This window comes from Equus quagga, chromosome 5 (assembly GCF_021613505.1).
Source record: "Equus quagga isolate Etosha38 chromosome 5, UCLA_HA_Equagga_1.0, whole genome shotgun sequence".
Lineage (NCBI taxonomy): Eukaryota > Metazoa > Chordata > Mammalia > Perissodactyla > Equidae > Equus > Equus quagga.
In genome coordinates this window covers 127,222,319-127,243,196 of record NC_060271.1, presented here as the reverse complement: position 1 = coordinate 127,243,196, position 20,878 = coordinate 127,222,319, and the positions used below count along the sequence as shown (strand labels likewise).

General features: G+C 40.6%; 1 protein-coding gene across 2 annotated transcripts in view; it reads right to left on the bottom strand.

Moving 5' to 3' along the window:
• Positions 1-20,878, bottom strand: part of NBAS (NBAS subunit of NRZ tethering complex) — a 337,182-nt gene that overhangs the window by 55,071 nt on the left and 261,233 nt on the right. The window lies entirely within an intron of this gene.

Here is a 20,878-nt window from a genome sequence, read left to right as displayed (position 1 = left end):
CACTTACACAAGCCTAGATGGCACAGCCTACTACACATCTAGGCTCTATGGTACTAATCTTATGGGACCACTGTCATATACACGTACATACATCACTGACCAAAACGTCCTCGTGCAGCGCTTGACTGTGTATGGCGTATTTAACAAGGCATTAGTGAGGTAGAGGGAACAAAAGTGGAATTTTAATATATACAACTTTAACCAATGAATAAGACTTTTCTTATACTAGTTCTTCTTATGTGAAGAAAACAAAAACAGGTAGGTACCACTTGCACTACTAAATTAGCAAATATAGATTTTTTTAAAATGCTAATACCCAAAAGCAGGTGGTGTTGTGATGAGTATTCAAATAGATTACTGGTTCCAGTGCAAAAAGGAGGAGTCATTTCTACAACCATAACTCCCAGTTCTGATAATTTATTATAAGGAAATAATTCGAAAGAAGAAAAAAGCACAGGCATGAAGATTTTAACTGGAATAAGACTATAAAAATACAACTTCAAAAGCAACCTGTCTAATAATAAGAGAAATAGTACCTAGCTTATGATAAATTACTAGATAGAATATTATGTAGTCATTAACATTAGAATTATAAAAACAATATGGCAATTTGGAAAATATTTATCATAAAATGTTAAATTTTAGCAATCAGAAATTATGAAACTGTCCATACCATGCTTATACTAAAATCTGAACTATATTGTGCATATGGCTGAAGACGAAAGAATATATATATATATATATATATATATATATATACACACACACACACATACACAATATTAGTGACTATTAGGTTAAAGTGTTGGGATTATGCCAATTCTGTTCTTCTCAACTGTCCAGAGTTTCTATAACAACACTGTTTTTACTCATTTACTCACCAAGTATTTCTTGAATGCTGATATGTGAAAGGCACTGTGCTAGGTATGCAAGGGTTATATTTTTCTAATAAAATTAAAAATATTACACTCACTTGCCCTCAAGAATACAAAATTAAGTCTTAACCCATTTTGATGGAGGCACCACACACCTCTGAGCCATGCTGGGGTCTTTTTAGGCCCTGCCAATCTGCACCTCTTTGGATCCTGGATTTTAGCCTCCTGTCAACTACTCAAGTACATTTTACTATAGCCTTACAAGGACTTTGTGTTGATTTTTTAAAAACAAATAAAAACATACAGCGAGTCCTAGAACAAATTCTTATTTTTCCTATTATTTCTTAAAATCAGTCACTGTATGTCTCCGGTTATTCTTAAAAGTCGGCAGAGGCTTCAATAAATACATGGCACCATTTGCGACAACATGGATGGACCTTGAGGGTATTATGCTAAGTGAAATAAGTCAGACGGAGAAAGTCAAATACCATATGATCTCACTCATAAGTAGATGATAAAAACAATGGCAAACAAACATATAGCAACAGAGATTGGATTAGTGATAACCAGAGGGAAAGCTGGGAGGGAAGAGGAGGAAAGGGGTGGTTAGGCACATGTGTGTGGTGATGGACTGTAATTAGTCTTTGGGTGCTGAACACGATGTAATCTGCACAGAAATCAAAATATATTACGACATACACCTGAAAGTTATATAATGTTATAAACCAATGTTGCCACAATAAAAATAAATAAAAATTTTAAAAAATACATGGCACAGTGACCACACTAGGAGGCAAACCTCCCTCACCCTCCATTTCCCATCAGCCCCCTCCAAGTCACTCTACATAGAATTAACGTTTTATAATGTAGATAGCTGACATTTTCGTAATCCCATATAGATATTGGTAAAAGGTACCTTCAGGAAAATACTATTTCCATTGAATTATAACTAAGTGTTTGCTTTGCAGCTTCAAAACAGGTTCTGTGGCCCCCACTTCTTACCAAAGTGCTACCTCCAAGCACCTATGGCACAAAACAAAATCAGAAGCCCCCACTGACTGGCAAGTATTAGTTATGTTATTGTCTCTTCCCCCAGACAAACTCTGAACTCCTTCCTATGACTGAGAAACACAAGACACCAGAACTTGTGTTTAGTTCAACAGACCTCCCTAATTCTCCCATTACGCGGATGTGAAGATTGTGCCCCAGGTAGGCTGTGACACATTTGGGTTCATCGCGTGAGTGAGAAGAGTAAAAGCCAGAATTCAGACCCCGTGGTTACCAAGCTAGTGCTCCCTTTTCAACGTACATCGCACAGCTTCCATTTGGTCATTTCTGCCTCCTCACAGACGCTGACAGACTGCATGATAGAGTGCCTGCTGACCAAATGCTGCATGAAAGGAAGAAGGAATAAGAATATAGAGAGCAAATCTTTCCTTTCTAGTCACTTATATTTTTTCCCCAAGAAATACGAGTTTGGGGAATTCTTTGATATACCAGCAGACCAATGATTTACACTCTTCTAGCATATTGTGGAGTGTGGAAGAGTTTCAACAACAGACTGGCAAGAGAGTAGGGACTGGGCAGGCAATTCACACATGCAGGAGGCAGATTCCTGCCAGAAACAACGGGTCTCTATGCCCTTGGACAGGTCCAGATGCCATCTTTGTTGTCCAAGGTTTAACTTGCCATTGTCAACCACCCCTGGAATATATGATAAGTAGGAAGAACACTAAACTTAGAACACCTGTGTTTAATTTTTTACTACCTGAGTGACTTTAGGCAACTTGACAACATGCTTTAAGGCTACTTCTTCACCTGCAAATTGTGAAAAATGTCATCTACTGTACAATGTCATTTTAAGAAATTAAATGAAATATGTAAAACAGTCAGCAAAATGCCTTACCCATAGTAAGTGCTCAATAAAGGGAAGCTGAATTTTAATTGGACCAACAGATACAATATACAGGCCATTTCCCACCTATTAAGTTTTTTAGCCTCCTAATATATTTGTCACGTAATTCCCTTCCAGAAAAATCTTTTTATAAGCTTCCCAGATTTCCTGGCATGGTACTCAAGGACTTCCACAAGCTGGCCCCAAGCTAACCCTCTAGCCTCATGGCATTCCTGTAACCATACTCTAAGCTCCAGACACAGAGACTTTTCATCTTCCGTGGTGTCACTATGAATTTTGTTGTCTCAGTGAAATGCCTTTTTCTCTCTTCTTTGCAAGGCAAATTCCTAATCACGTGTCAATACTGAGACGTGCAGAAGTCATCCTGGATTCATGTTTCTTCAGCCTCTACAGCCGCTCCATCGGCAAGTCCTCTGCTCCAACATCCAGGTGCACACCCGTCTCCTTACATACATGCACACTGTCTGCTCAGCATTACTGAGTCTACGCTTTCTTAGAACTTGCTGTTGGCAATGAGAGGTGAGTACATTTTTTCAGAGTTTAAATTGCTTGATCTCATCACCAGCATCATCAGAAGAGGTTCCCGCCCCCCCCCATTTTTAATGCTCTATCAAAGTATCTACATAACCTGACACTATTAAGAATATAGAGTATAAACAAACGCAACCCTAACTTAACTTCCCTGAGAGAGCCAGGATCTCTAAGAAGCAGAATGACATGATAAAAGACTTATGGGCTTTTATTTGACTAGGTATTACTTAACTGGGCATTTAAACTTTTCACCACTTTGTTTTGTGAAAAAAAGGTTTACTGTGAAAGACTCCAGGGTGAGATTAAGAAATATAAATTTAACACTGAATTTACATCTAATAGATTTATTTTCTTTAAACTCTTCTATGATGGAAGGATCAAAAAGTAATAAAGACTGACAAAAAATATACCAGAGTGAAAAATAATTTCTTCACTATCTGTAGTAGTCACAAGGTATTTTTATTCTTAATCTTCTTTTTTGAAGCCCACAACATTAACATGTCATTCATACACATCATTACTATAATAACCAAAGAATTTATTAAACTATTCTCTAACAGCAATTAGCAATTGCTATTTTAAAAAATGTAGATTTTGTAAAATAAAGATAGGTGACTAAATTGTTCTATCACTCAATAAACAGCTAATGAGCATCTACTTCCCAGGTCCTATGGAGAAATGAGATATAAACATGAACCAGGCTCAAAGAAATCATATCTAGTATAGGAGATAAGACAGTGGGAAGGGGAAAAAAATTAGGAGTCATTCATGGCATCTGCCAATCTCACTGGGTCTACCTTCAAAATACATCCAGGCTCTACCCACGTCCAACCACCTTCACTGCCACCACTCAGTCTCAAGCCACCCTTACCTCTCATGTATTGCAATGGTTCTAACTGGCTCCCCAACACGGCAGAGATAGTGGCGCTCACCAAATACAAGCATTCCATGGACTCCACTGCATTTGCCAATCCCCTTGCAGCTAGGATGAGCCATGTTCTGGCCAATGCAATCTGAGCAGAAGTGACGTGTCATTTCTGAGCCAAGGCAATAAGCAATCTACAGGTATCATTATCCAGTCTCCCTTTTTTCCCCAGCCATGGCAGTTCAGGAGGGTATAGGTCCCAAATGACCCAACAGAAAATGGTAGCGCTTCCATCAGCCTGGATCCTAAGTGACATTGTGGTATAGATCCCTTTGCAGTCTCTTATTGGATTAGGAGCATGAAGGAATATTATTAACCTTTGTTGCGTTAAGCCACTGTGATTCTGGGGTTAATTTGTTACTCCAGCATTACCTAGTAGCAGAGTGATATTCTTAAAACATGAATCTGATTATGTCAGGCCTCTGTTCAAATCTGTTTATGGGCTTCCCAATTCACTAAGAATAAAACCTAGGCTTCAATGCCCAATTTGGCCCTATATAATTTGCTCTTCACCTCACTCTACCTGTCTGACCCCATACCCTCCCTTTCTCCACACTCTCATCCTCTCCAAACACACTGACCTCCTTGCAGTCCCTCAGAGCCTTTCCACTGTTGGTCCCTCTGCTTGAAATGTTCTCCCAGGTATCCTCATGGCTCTTGTTCCTGTGCTTCCCTGAGGACTCGGCACAAACATTGCCATCAGAAAGGCCCTCCCTAACCACTCTATAAAGCCAGCACTCCCTGCATCCTTAACTGGTCTCTTTCTCCTTACCCTGCATCATTTTTTCTTCATAACTAATATGTTGTGTTTCTATTTGCTTACTGTCTGTCCCCAATTTGCTTATTCCCAGAGCCCAGGATGGTGGCTCATAAGTAACAAATGCCATACCTATTGAATGAATAGATGAAGAAATGGATGAATGACAACATTTCACAGAGGCAGAAGAGCAAAAGCAGAGTTGCAGAAGTGGGAAAGCTTATGATATACATGTAATCACTAGTGAGCATTGTAATTTGGATACAGCAGGTGTGTGAAGGGCCAGACAGAAAATATGTTAGGTTTTGCAGGTCACATATTGCCTCTGTTGCATATCTTTCTGTTTGGTTGGTTGGTTGGTTAGTTTTTATTATCCTTTAAAAAGATGTGAAAACCAGTCTTAGGTAAGGGCTGTACGAAAACAGGCTGTAGGCTGAATCTGACGTGTAGGCCACGGTTTACCGATCTCCTGATCTGTCATATTAAAAAGCTATAGCGAGAAAGATGAACTGAGAATAAATTGTAAGTGCTCTTGAGGGCAGTGCCAGGGTAGCTACGGAATCTGAACTACAGGAATTCAGAAGGCACTGAAGGCAGCTTGTTCACTGAAGACAATTACATGGAAATGTCTTATTGGCTCCCCATTTAAAAACACACTATAACAGACTTTTATATCAAATAAAAATATGAAACTACAGGTATCTGAGAAAAAAATGTCATCCTTTCTCAAGCCTCCTTTTGCCAGTCTTTCCAGAATCAATTCAGAGCCCACTCCTCTGGAAGCGTCCCTGACATCACGTTCTCCTCGTGTTACAAACCACTCCCGCCTAAGACACTCTGTGCCTACCTGTATCAGAGAATGTATCACACCACCTTAAAACCTTTTGGTTACTTGTGCGTCTCCCTCAGTAAACAATGAGATCCTTCAGGGTAGAACCTGGGCTTTTCAAATCTCTGTAACCCCAGCAGCCAATATAATGTTAAGAACATTGCAGACAAACAGAAAATAGTTGCTAAATTACTAAACAACTCTGATCAATATACAGGAGAAAAAAGAACCTTTAAAAGCGCAATGAAATGACTTGTTCTCAACATGTTCCTAGAAATGTACCCGAAGTCTCTAATTGACTGGTGACTCTGCAGGATCCTGTTCCTGTAAGAGGGCCCTAGGAGGCTAAAATTGCAAAAGGACATTTTAAAGGACTTAAAACAAAAAAATTGGAAGCAGATGTATGCCATCAGGACAATGCCAGTCCGTGGTGATCAGAAGTCACCCAGGAAGAGGCACAAGGACACTAAACGAGCGATGACTTTCAGTTTATTCATTCAATACACATCCAGTGAAAGTATGCTGTACATTTGCCTTGGGCTGGGTGCTGGCGACACAGACAAAATTAGATCAGGTCCCTGCCCCTGGGTACGTTAAAGCCTACCTGGAAATACAGAGAGATAAAAGACATGACAAAGAAGCATGATCATTATAAAACTGCAATAGGGTAGATGTGAGATGCTACGGAGGGCCTTAGAAGGGGTACTTTGACCCCACTGGGCTGGGAGGTCAGGGGTTTCTCAAAGGAGGCTATTTCTAAAGAGAGTCCTCAAGAGTGAGAAGGCATTAAGGCAGGAAAGGAAGAATTCCCAGAGGTCACCAGGCCAAATGAGCAAGTGGGGAACCTGGGGGTGAATGGGCTTGGCTGGAATGTAGAGCCAAGCAGAGGCTAGTCAGAGAACGAGGAAGAAGAAGGGCCTGTGGGCCAAGCTGGTGGGACCCGTCTTTATCACCTTTGGGCCTGGAAGGCATGAAAGGAAGGATCTTAAGCACATGAGTGACACAATCACTACTATCATTTGCAGGTAGTAGCTTGATTCAAAATGCACCAAGACGACTTTCATCATGTGCAAGTACTTTAAAGCTGATAACTCTTACTAAGCAGACACTTTTTTTTCTTTTTAAAATGAACATAGAGTGACTTTGAAGATAAGGCTGATATTTAGAAAATGGCAGGTGGCTTGAGAAAAATCCCGTTGCTACCTACAGAGTCAGGTGGAAAAATCAGGGTTTACACAGTTTACATTGCTAATAGCAACTGTATGAAATAATGGGAAAATCAAGAGCAGAATTATCTTATTTGCATATTTTTTTTTTTAAAGATTTTATTTTTTCCTTTTTCTCCCCAAAGCCCCCGGTACGTAGTTGTATATTCTTCGTTGTGGGTTCTTCTAGTTGTGGTATGTGGGACGCTGCCTCAGCGTGGTTTGATGAGCAGTGCCATGTCCGCGCCCAGGATTCGAACCAACGAAACACTGGGCCGCCTGCAGCGGAGCGCGCGAACTTAACCACTCGGCCACGGGGCCAGCCCCTTATTTGCATATTTTTTTAAACATCACAGTTAATTTGAGAGATTGAAAAAAATTTCCCTGACTAATAAAGGACAGACAGATATTCACTCTTTTTAGGCTCCCATGTTCCCATTTAAAATCTCACACTACTTTTCTTCCATCTCTCCCTCCTCCTTTTCAAGCACAAGCTTCAATATTTACCATATGCTAGGCCCGGTCTTGGCAGAGGGGATATAAAGGTAAATTAAGACACAATCCCTATCTTTGAAGAACACACACCCTCATGGGAAAGCCAAACACAAAAATAAATGTTTATAAAATGTGACAGAAGTATAAACTAATTATGTGGGTGCACCAAGAAAAAAATATCTGTCTTAGAAAGGCAAGAAAGTTTTTTGGTTTTGGTGAGGAAGATTGGCCCTGAGCTAACATCTGTTGCCAATCTTCCTCTTTTTCTTGAGGAAGATTGGCCCTGAGCTAACATCCATGCCAATCTTCCTCTGTTTTGTATGTGAGACGCCGCCACAGCATGGCTTGATGAGCGGTGTGTAGGTCCACCCCTGGGATCTGAACCTGCAAACCTTGGGCCGCTGAAGCAGAGCATGCGAACTTAACCACTACGCCACTGGGTCGGCCCCAAGAAAGTTTTTACTAAGGAGGTGACACCTGAGCCAGGACTTGAAGGATAAGCAAGAGTTCAGGGGGAAGAAGGTGGTGGAGTGGATTTCAGGCAGAGAGAGCAGCATAAGGACTTAAAAAAAGGCTTGTATAAGAAACAATGTTCTATGGCTGTGACTCTCAACCTTTTATTGTGCTCCCAAACACCTGAGGGACATAATAGACTCTCACCAAAAACAGCGGCTCATGACCTCAGGAAGCCTCAGGGGAGTGGAGGAGTGGATGCAGAGCAGTGGCTAACAGAATATTTGGGAAACCAGGAAGAATTTGTTTTTAAAAGAACCAAAATACCCCGGGAGTTTGATCCTTCATAGCTCCTCCTCAAACCCACTGCCAAGAAAACTCAGACACTCTTCCTTTTCCGGTCTCACTCCCAGGCCAAATCTGGAAGGTCACTGTTCTGGGGGTAAGGAAAAGTCCTTGGGGGCGTAAACGGAAGGTCTGTGAGTGTTCAGGCAAGGGACCGTCCTGCAGGAGACGAGATGCAAAGGGGCGCTGGGGAAACTTACATAGTCTTCTTTAGGTCAATGGTCTTCAGACTGGGGTATATGTGCCACCTTTCGAAGCACACACGGCCCTTTCGAAGGCTACCGGGTGCAGATAGTTTTAAAGAAGTCAGTTTCTCAATTTTCACCCTCGCTAAATGCTCTTTCCAAAACTGATCTTCTTGAGAACGTGCCTGAGGTCAGGGTGTCAAGCCTGTTCTCTCTCTCAACTTCCCTTTCACGATGGGCCTTCTTCCACTTACACAAGACAGGCAGCCTCGCCTCCTTCCTCAGTCTGACTCTGACACCTTGTCTAAAAAGCTCCAGAACACCAAACAAAGGGAAAATTAAAAACGCCATGTGTGACAGGACTCCAAGGACTGGATAACAAATTTCTTTTTGCACATCACAAGGTTTCCCATTCTTTGTTTTCAACAAAATTTATGAAGGATCTAATTGAGTTAGTTGATAAATCATTAAAAATAATTTTTAATAATAGATCGCTATATGATTTTTGGTTGATAACTTGGAGGGTATTCAAAGAATTGAGTGGCACTGCCATGACAAAATTCCTTCCTGACGCACTTACGTGAACCAGGTGTTTCATATTCGTATCTACACAAATGTAAAATGGAAAGAATTGACGTTGACTGCAATCTCAATCTAGCAACAAGTAACAGTCATCCAAGGGTACATAAACTAATTAAAAACAATGTTTAAAGCCCTACCCACCTCATTAAGATGTATATTTTAAACACAATCTTATTTTTATAATTAATACTTATTTATCAAAAATTTTAACACATCTATGTTGTTCTGATCAAATGTGTATTGCAATAATTGAAACAATAACTCAATACAGAATAATTTTTCAAAAAATCTTAGAGACCTATGGTCACAAGAAAAACTTTAAATGTTAATTTCTACTTATATAATAATTTTGATGCAGAGAAACAACTTTTAAGCATAAAACCACTGTATTTGATAAAATTACATGAAAGTAAACTGCAGAAACTCTCGGCACAAAATGGCTCTGTCCAGACTCCTTCACTAAGAGACCAAATTAGCTTGACTTCTAGCAGTTTAAGGCCGTGTCTCTGTGATGACCACAGTCCCTCTTAAAACGCCTGCCTGGAAAGCTCGATGCTGCCAGTAGAACTTACTGTTTGTTCCACCAAAACCTGGTGATGGGCCAATAGCCCCCTGCACCCCATCTTAGAGCAGTAATTTTAGAAGGCTTGTGATTATAAATCCTTTTCCAGCCTCTCTGAGATCTAAGTATTCTCCCACCCAAAACTATCTCCTCAAGGACCAGGGAGCTCTCTCTCTGAAAAGCAAACATTCAAGGAGAAAGCTCTTGCTCCCAATCCCCCTGGGAGGGTAAGGGCTTAACCGCAGTGGGCACCTGTCTCCAACATGCACAACAATCTTCCGTTAGAAAAACAGAGAAGTTTGCTTCTCTTCCAGATAAGAGTCCATTGGACCAGATGGCCTTGTCATGGGGACCCCCACTGCACTCCAGGGCCTCTGCATTAGCACACCCCGGCATTCAGGCAGTCACAAAGTTGAACTCAGTTTCTGAGGCCTCTCTTCCCTCCTGCAGTAGTTAATACTAAATAAAATCTGTCCTTACCACCTTAACTGGAGTCTGGCTTTATTTCTCTTTGACAAAAGAAACAGTAGAAACAGTCTGAGAAAAAGGAAAGATGTAACTTTTCTAACTGTTCAAGGTGTGCTTGTTTTTGTACTTTTTTTTAAAGGGACAGAGGCAGATATCAAACTGCTATGCTAATACAGATTACCCTGGATACAAATACAGCTATGTAAGAGTTTTACTTTCAATGTCAATATTTAAAATATTGGAAACTACATCATCCTTTGTAACTATCTAAAATTATGAAAAAAAATTTAGATATCAAGTGCTATGGTCTGAATGCATGTGTCTCTCTAAAATTCGTATGTTGAAATTTTAACCCCAAAAGGTGATGGTATCGGTAGGTAGGGCCTTTGAGAGGAAGAGGATTAGTGCCTTATAAAAGAGGTTCCAGAGAGATCTCTAGCCCCTTCCACCACTTGAGGACACACAGCAAGAACGTGCCGACTGCGAACCAGGAAGAGGGCCCTCACCAGGTCTCCACCACCACGCTGGCGCCTTTCTCTTGGACTTCCAGCCTCCAGAATTGTGAGCAACAAATTTCTGTTGTTTATAAGCCACCCAGTGTGTGGCATTTTGTTATAGCAGCCCAAATGGACTAAGTGTACATCAAGTGTGTGAGAAGATAACCAAGTTATTTTAAATTCTCTCAGGTACATGCATAGAAAAGTTGAAAGTCCACTGCTCTGGAGCACTGTTTTCCTGAAGTGTGATTTTTAGACCACCTGCATTGAAATCAACTGGGTGCTACTACAAACATGCAAATTCCTGAGTCTTTGTTAGACTGACTGATTTAATCTGTGGGGTTGGGGAAGGCACTAGCATTGGTGGAAGGAAACCTGTGCTTTGCACAAGCTTCTCTTGGTTGACTCTAATGGCAATGGAAGAGTATGACCCAATACTGCAATCTCTGGGGACTTCAAGCTTCTGAGGGACCCAATCAATTGGCTGGTGGTGAATGTGGGATATGGCTAGAGGTGGCAACTGAGGCTGGAGGCTGAGGGACAGTAAGGAGGTCACTGCATAGCCTAGACAGGTTGGGGCGGTGGGGTGAGAGAAGATGGCAGTTTCGGATTTAAACAATCTATGTAAAAGAACTAGGACACCAACATTCTGTCTTGAGTTGGCTGCCAGTGTACGCATTTCCCCTGATGTATGTAGCCAGGGCCTGTCAGTTGACCCAGCAGCTTCTAAACTTCTTTGTCCAAGACCCATATTAAGAAATATTGTATATCAAAACTCCATATCACATATATGTATATACATATATGCATATATTCAAAGCAAACAAAAGTTTCATGAAACAACACAACCCCCACTCTGGGGAGATACATTCTGATATTTTCTATTTTAACCTACAGTCTAGTGTTCTTGTTTGTTTTTAAAGCTGACCACAACTCTTTAATTACAGGACTCACTAATGGGTTATAACTCAGTTTGTAAAACACCTGCAAATCTGCTCCCATCATGACAAGATGACTTGCAGGGGCCAGCAGACACTGGGGCTACAAATGAGGTATCAAATTATCTAAGTTAGATTTAACTGACTGCATTAAGAAAAAAAAATCACGTTATGTTTTACTGATAGCATAACAGGTCATCTCTCTCTGAGCTGCCAGTGAATGCTGCCCATATGCTTTATTTCTATGTCTACTTTCCTTATCAGATTATGAGGTCCATCAAAGCAGGACTCATGTCTTATTCACTTTTTATTCCTAGTGCTTAGTACAGCATTTTAAGCACTGTTTTAAAATTGTAAATACAAAACATTATGAAACAGTATCTTAAATATTATCAGCAGAAAATGAAAATTGAGAGGTTTTAAAAAATTTGCTTTAAGATAATTAATTAGGGGGCCAACCCCATGGCCAAATGGTTAAAGTTCCACGTGCTTGGCTTTGGAGGCCTGGTTTGCAGGTTTGGATGCCAGGTGCAGACCTACTCTGCTCATCAGCCATGCTGTGGAGGCATCCCACATAGAGGAGAGGAAGACTGGCATAGAAGTTAGCTCAGGGCTAATCTTCCTCAAGCAAAAAAAGGAGGAAGATTGGCAACGGATGTTAGCTCAGGGCAAATCTTCCTCACACACACAAAAAAAGTTAATTAGATAGTCAAACACAAAAATAGGAATGCATGTTTTATCACATTCAATTAACAAAAAAAATCAACATAATTTTTTTCTTTTGCTTTAGCTAACAACTGCTTATATAATAAAAATGAATGATGCAGGACACAGAAGCCACTTTATCTTGGCCTTTTGCCTTGTACAATAACCACGGAAATATTATTATTCTTTGGCAAAGTGTAAATGGGCCTATCTTTTTTACTATTCACTTTCAGCAGTGACATAGCTAATATATTTGTGTTTTTCAACAGCTTAAGGTCACCTTTGTCTCAATAGAGAGAAACATGAAGAATGTTAGAAATGAGATGAAACGCTGCTGCAATCAGTAACCAATACTACTATCCATTGTTGTTGTACATATACAGGTTTCGACAAAATCTGAAAGCATTCATTCACATTTTCCACTTAAAAATCTTCTCATATCATATGCATGCATATGATATACAACACAAACTGTTATCAAGATCATTTTAAGTAGATCAACAAATCTGTAGCAAAACCAAGTGTAAATATGAAAATCCAGGGGCCACAGGGATTGGTTCAGGGGGTGATCTCATCAGCATAAAGCTTAGAATTTTTGTTTGGTTTGGGGAGCACTCTCACTTTGCCTGGCCGGATGTGAATTAGGAAGCAATGTAGCCCCAGTTACTGCCGGCCACCGTACTAAAGCAAAGAACCTTAAGATGAAGCTAACACCACAGACAGCTGGATGGATGACCTTGATGACCACCCGCTGCTCAATCAGCCAACCCTGAAGTCAGCCCCGCCTCTGGACCTTTGAGTTACACGAACCAGTACATTTTCTGGTCAGTTAAGCCAATTGAATTGGACTTTACTTGTGTCTAAAAACATTCTCAAATTAATCTATATTTACATAGCAGAGACTATCATTCCCCATTATACAGAGGAGAAAACTCAAAAGATAGAGTAATTTTTCCCAAGGTCAAGCTGGATGGGAACTCAGGAAGTTCTGACTATAAACCTGTCTCTCCCTCCATCACCAAGCTACCATTAAAAGAGCTTACAATGTGTCTAAGATCTAGCAAGATTCAATTCAATTCAATACACTGAGGGGCCACAATATTACTGTATGATATTTTCCAGATTGTCCTGGGTCACTGGTAACTTAAAATTATTTTGCTCTGTTCTCCTCTTGAGATGACCACTGCTGGTCAGTGGCATCAATCCCTTATAGTCTTTTACACACTAGGGTAGCATTAAAAATCCCTCATCAGACCATGTTTACTGGACAAAAAACTGGTTATATTATGATTAAGGAACTTTGCTAGGTGATTCAGAGGTAAAAAGGTTAAATGTGGAATTTCCTTGAAGAATGTTTATAGAAATGCATTATTAAAACAAATACGGCACAGATGCCTGTACTATAGTAACAATCGTGTGAGTTTGCTGTCGATGCCTTAGCTGATCCATCATCATCTCCTACAAGACACTGCAATGGCCTTCACTCTGGAGTCTCCCTGTCTCCAGGCTGGTGCCTTCTGGTCCTTTGTCCAATCATCACCAAAGTGATCTTTCTAAAGAGAAAATCTGACAGTGTCACTACCTGGCTTAAAATTTATGTCTAATAGATCCATGCCCAGGATAAAGTCTAAACCCTTGTGCCAGGTGTACAAGAGCTTTCATTACTGGGCCCTTCCTTACCTCCTTAGCCTCATCCCTACACTTTCATTTATACTATATTTCTTGTGGTTAACTGAAGGTACCAGGTTATTTCATGCCTTACACTGTTAAATCTGTCTGGAATGTTCCTCCTTTTCTAACCTTTCCTTCTGTGGTACATGGCCAATATCCTCACTTATTAGCATTCAGCTCAAATCTCTCCTCTACCATACGGCCTTTCCTGGCGATCTTCCTAGTCTCATCGACTCAACTATTAACCATTCTACCTTCCTTGTTCCACATCATTAGTCATCTATCACATCAATTATCAATCTTTCATTAATTTATTTGTTTGCCATCTTCATCTATGAAGAGTTCCCCCTGGTTGTCAAGTAGGCAAAAACAACTGGCATCCTGAGATGAGTGCAATTAGACAAGGATCTTCCCTTGGGTACCGAGACTTGAAAAGGCAGCAGGCACAGGCTGAGAGGAGAGGGCACGGTTTTTCATTACAAATTCCTTTGCCACGCAGGCTGGTGAAAGTATTGATAAAATAGCAGCTAAAAGATAAAGAGTATCTTATCTTTTATGGATAAAATGGATATGGGGGAGTAAAAGGAGCCCACGTCACTGAAGAGTTGCGGTGGAACAACGAACAACTCAGAATGTGAAGTCGGCCAGAGAAAAGAGCATTTCAGTAGGGAAGTTATTTTCAGACTCCTTTTTTCTACTGCTTTTTTCATGTTAAAATATGCTTTGGTATTTGCTGCACATTATTCTGAGATTGTTTATTTATTCCTCTGTCTTCCCAAGATTTCCACCTCCTGTGGGTTTAGAGCCCACATGCTTCTCAGGAAGGAGAGCCTTCTCCTTCTTGCACTTATTCATGAAGAGGCCCATAAAGGCTGCAGAAACATACTATCGCTCAGCGTCCCGCCAGACTCCTCCTTGGGAGCAGAGGCATTATTATTTATGATTGTACTGCGCACATGGTCTTTTGGCCAATTTTCAATCTCTCTTACTAAATTATTACCTTGGCCAATTTGAAATAATTTTCCAAGCACAGAGAATGAGTTTTCAGCTTGCCAGTCAGGCTAATAATCATGATCATCCCAGATGGGCTTCTGCAGCCAAAATTTTCAGGCAAGGGAGAGAGTGGAAAGCAAGCTACTGGGAGCAGGCCCATACGTGAGTTCTGACTTGGTCACTTCCAGCTCGTAAGACACTGGAGCAGTCATTTAACTTCTTCAAGCTTTTATTTTCTTTCTGTTAAAGTGGTGATAAAAGTATTTACCTCCCAGAGCTGCCAGGACAATTCACAGAGTAACATTACAATAAATATTCTCTTCTTTCTCGTTAGCCTCTGTTTTGAAGGCTGGACGTGAAGAGGTAAATGGAGGAAACTGGTTAATCTAGGCCAGTATTTAGGTGCCACCTGGGGGGCTATAATAGACTTTTGGAAGGAAACATTAATTTCCCTTATCATTGACAGACATTTAAGGGTCAATTCTTAGACTTCTACAGGTCACAATATTCAGAGAGAATGCTCTATCCACAATCCTCCGTTGAGAAGCAGCCAGAAAGGGCCCATTACAAATAAGCTATCTGCTTGGCAACAGACCTCTTCATAATCTGACCATAGCTGATGAGCCCTAGGACTAGTGTGCAGCCGAAGGCAGCCATTCAGAGGCTGGACAACGACCTGTGGCGTGGCCCAGAGCTCTGTGCTACAAGTCTGCTCCATACTGGATAGTTACACACAACCAAAGAGATTCCTCTCTGGGGAAGTTTCAATGTGAGCTTGTGTGGGAATGAGTGTGAGTGTGTGTGTGTATGGGGGGGCCATAGTGAGCAGGTTCACACACCTTCATGTCATGACTCGTCAATTGTTTGGGAGGTCTTGCTCACTGAAATGGTTTCCTTTCACTCATATTCTCAGTGTTGACACCTTGCTATTCTTACTATAATGCTCTATTAACTGAAGCAACCAGAGTGTGGGGGTTCCTCACAGCATGAAAGAACCAAATGATCACATAATTCTAAAGCATGGGGCACACTGTTATATTTGCCCCAGGGAAGACAAACACGTGAACGTCCTTTCAGTCTCTGAGCTCGTTCTCACTGCTAACCCCAAGCCCGATGCCCACTTCCATTCTGAGCCAGGTATGTATTTATAGATAAGATCTATGAAGTACTAGGAAAGTCCAGGCTGATCCCCAGGTCATGTCAATTCACACTTTCAAATACTTTACTCACGGAGCCATTTGTAGTTGCTACCCCCACAGAACCACCTTAGTTTTGTATTTCTAATGACTGTCCCCCAGCTGCCCTGCTAGCCTCTACAGATGTAACGTTATCAGCTCTAAGTCAGATTATTTAAAGAACAGTGAAGAAGTGAAAATGAACTTGTAAAATAGGGCTACAGTTTTTGTACAAATATCACATTTAGATCAAAGTTTCAGAATATGACAGACTTACGTTCAAATCCCGGTTCTGTCAGTTATAGGCTAGCAGTCTGGGGCAAGTTCCTTAACTTCTCTGAACGTAAGCTTTCTGATCCATAAACCAGGGGTGGTGGCATCCACCCCGCAAGGTTGTTATGAAGAGTTAATGAGGTCATGCATGCACAGCATGTGGCACATACCAGGCACTGAAATGCTACTTCTCTTCCTATCTCCAGTCCAGGCTGCCATTCACAAGTATTCACTGGCTTCTGGCTTCCTCTCCACGTTACACCCAAACACCACTGTTAGTCTTTTGGGGACTTTTCATAATGTATGGCCGATTTGGACCAAACAAACTCTCCAACTTACTAAAGGTAAGACAGACTTCTTATGGGCTCACAAACCTGAAAAATACTTAATTATGTCCTGGACATTACCTACTTCAGCTACAGGGACCCTTCTTCTCTTTTCAACTCCTAAAGCAGAAGAGTGTCGTGCAATCAACAACACATTTGGAATCCGGAGATCTGGGTGTGAAAATGGGACTGGGCACTTATTAAACTTTGGACAATCATCCTTTAGGAATCCAACCTCCAGACTGGAGATGATAATACTTGCTTATTAACCACCCACAAGATATCTGTGCATATCAAATGACCTAACATATGGGAAAATCATTACACTCAAATTCAGTGTTCACTTTCACGCTGCCTTGTATTCCTTGCTCTGTTTTATGAACGTTTGCCTTATGTTCCTAGATTGTAAGCCCACTGGAAACAGGGACTACATCTCAAATTTCCTTTGGTTCTCCCCATAGGACTAGCACAGGGCTCAACAACAACAAAAGCAGCAGCAGCAACATTAACCAAGGAGCAAACATTTCCCTTAACATTTACTATTGCCCACTCACGGTTCAAATCACTACTGGTATGAAGTCATTTAGGTAAAGAAACATAATGTTTATATTTCATAATATAGAAATTGCTGAATTGAAAAGGAGAAATTCTAATGCATATATCATGAACAGGTAAATCTTATTAAGGATAAAAACAGACACCTGGCAAGAGGAGGACAAACAGCAGGGTAAACTATAGGAAAAGCCAAGGCATTGGAGGGGAGGTAGGTTTGTCCAAAGCATGCAGGTTCCCAGGACCGTCGAGGACTTGCTGACACTTTGAGAGTTCCTAAGGAGGGCTACAATGCGAAACGGGGAGAGGTGCTCATTAGGATGCCCTAGGAAGCCCAGCAATCTGACTGCATTTCCCCATCTATCTACTTTCCCACTCTCCTATAGACAGCTCTATACCCTCTCCTCTCTCAAATCTCCACACTTCCTTCTTTATACTCACACTCAGCTGATTTCTTTCTGTGCCTCCTCATTGACTGAGAAAATAGAAGCAGCCAGAAGCTAATGCCCTCCATCTCCTACCACATCTACCCACCTTCCTGCATCTGTGCCCATCAGCTCTGCCTCCCTCCTGCGACATGGGAAACAGATAGGGATCTTAACCAAGGCCAATCGTTCCATCTGGGCTCTGGGTCCCACCCACTCTCACCAATTACAAGAGAAATTCTCCCCTTTCCTTCCTATATAACCATTCTTTTTCATTCATTACTGTCTTTTCCATCAATGAATAAAAATATTGCTATAAAAAATCTTAAAAGTCTGCTTGTCACTCTTTGCTGGTTCCTCCTCATCCTCGACTCTCAATACTGGAGTGCTCTGGGGCCTCATTCTCTATCCTCGTTTCTTTTCTATCCTACTCACACCCTTGGGAATTTTATCCAGCCACCTGCCTCTTATTCCTCTCCATACATTGACAATGCTGAAATGTATTTCTGCAGCCCAGACTTCTCTGTTGAACGCCATACTCATATATACAACTGCCTATCAACAGCTTGACATGGATATTTAAAAGCCACATCAATATTTTTTTTTAAACTATTTTGAGATAATTACAGGCTCATAAGACCTTGCAAAATACTACAGAGAGGTCCTATGTACCCATCACCCAATGGTGACATCTTACAAAAAGTCATATCAATTTTAATATGTCAAAAAACAAACTCATGATCCTACCCCTAAAAGCTGCTCCTTCCCAATCTTAGTAAATGGAAACTCCCCCTTTATAGCTGTTCAGACCAAGAATCTTGTTACCATCCTGGATTATTAGTTTTTTCTCACATCCCACACCAAATCCATCAGCAAATCCCTTTGGACCTATCCAGATAAATCCAGAATTTAACCATTTCTCACCATTTTCACTGATACTACTCTAATCCAAACCATCCTTATCTTTTACTTGGAAAACTGGACTTGCTTTCTAAGTGGTCTCATTGCTTCTACCATTATGTCCTACAGTATTTTCAATATAGCCACAAGGTGATCCTGTTAAAATGCCAGATCCAATCAAAACTCTCCAATGGCTTCTCATTCATACAAGCTGGCCCTGTGTCTCCTATCACCTCTTTGACCAGATCTCGTTTCCCATTGCTCTCCTCTCTCATTCCACTCCAGCCACACTGGCCTCCTTGCTGTTCCTCAAACAGTCCCAGCACGTTCCCTGTGAGGACTTTCACCTCCTAATCCATCTTACCTTGGACAACCAAGTAGCTTGTTGCTGACTTACTTCCTTAAGGTCTTTGCTCAGATGTTACTTTCTCAGTGAGGTCTTCTTTGACCATCTTACTTTAAATTGCAACAGTCCTGCTGTCCTGCACTCCTGAGTCCTTCCCAGGTTTATTTTTCACTTGTATTCATTACCATTTCACATGTCTGAACTTAATCATTTTTGTTTATTGTCTAGTTTCCACCTTTCCCTAGTGTCTGGTCCCCAAGGTCAGAGTTGTTTGTCTATTCTGCTTAGTGCTATATACCTAGCACTGAGAACAATTTCTGATATGTAGCAGGCACTGATCGTGATTTTCCACTGGTATATAACAAATTACCCAAATTCAGAAGCTTCAAACATTTATTTATCTCATAGTTTCTGTGAATCATATATCTGGGTGTGGCTTAGGTGGTGCCTTTGGATTAAGCTCTCTCATGAGGTAACAATCAAACCACTGGCCAAGATTGTGGTTTCATCTGATGACTTGGTTGGGTGGCAGGAGGAGATCCTCTTCCAGACTTGCTCACATGCTTGTTAGCAGCCTTGGTCTCTTGCCATGTGGGGCTCTTCACAACATGGCAGCTATGGAAACCAAGAGTGAGTGACCCGAGAGAGAGAGAGAGAAAGCCCAAGAACGACGCCCTAGGCTTCTTGTAATCTAATTTTGTAAGTGGCATCCCCTCATTTTTGCTATATTCTGTTATTAGAGGTAAATCAATAAGTCCAGCCAGTCTCTAGCAGACGGGATTACATAAGGGATTAAATATTGGAAGGTAAGGATCATTAAGGGCCATCTTATCAACTGTCTTCCCCAGCACTCAATAAACATTTGTTCAGTGAATGAACAAATTAACCAATGATGCATACTTGAAAACATGAAAATGCTCTGCCAAAAGGGAAAATGAGATTGATTTCTCTAGAAACGTATGGATTTTTTACTTTTAATAAATGGAAAAAGGGCAAGTAAAACAAATAATCAACTTTGGAAGTGTAAATACCATGCAAAACCTTTAATGGGAAGCCTTTCCCTTCTTTAGAGTCTTCTAACAGAAGATCATTTTTCTCGACTGTCTATATCTTATTTATTTATGAGTAAATTATGTTATGTTATATCAAGTATGTTTTCTCTATCTTTCAAGTATTCTATCTGTTTCCATTTATTCTGTGCCTTTGACAGTCATATTGGGAAAAACAATTCCTTTTTAGATTTGCTCTTCTATGCTTATCTCCTAAGCTACTGCTTTTTGCATTTTTTTCAGATAGGATATGCTTATCAAACTAAACTCTCACCTTGGAAAACAGAAGAAAACAATTCCTTAAAGGCAAAGACATTCAAGTACGGGAATGGAAGGATAATGTTGACAACTATAATAACACACACAGGCTAGCTGAAAGTCAGGTGAGAGTAGTATACACTGCACATTTAAAAACTCTGAAATAGTCATTATTGGGTATCGTTATTAGCAAATATGTGCTTGGAACATAACAGGCATCCAATAAATATTTACTGATTATGTCTTCCTTTGTACACACAGCACTTGTTAAGATCCTTAAACAGTACTTCTTATATTAAATTATAAGTCATTTGATATGCATGCATACACTTGCTCCAATCAACTGTGAGCTTCTCAAGGGCAAAGAGCTTGGCAGTCTCTTATTTGTTTACAGCACTTAGAACAACAGCAATGAAAAAAGGATCACATAAACATTTTCTAAATGCATGTGGAGTCAATAAAACTCATTCAGTTCATAATCAAAGGCATCAAATGATGACTGCCAAAACCAGAGATCAATGGGCAAAATACTTATTACGAGATTAAGAAAAAGAAAATTATGAGTTAACATCTAGTCACCCCATAACACTAAGTAATTTTTATAACACTTTCATAGTCAAGTTTAGTATGGTTACAAAATTGC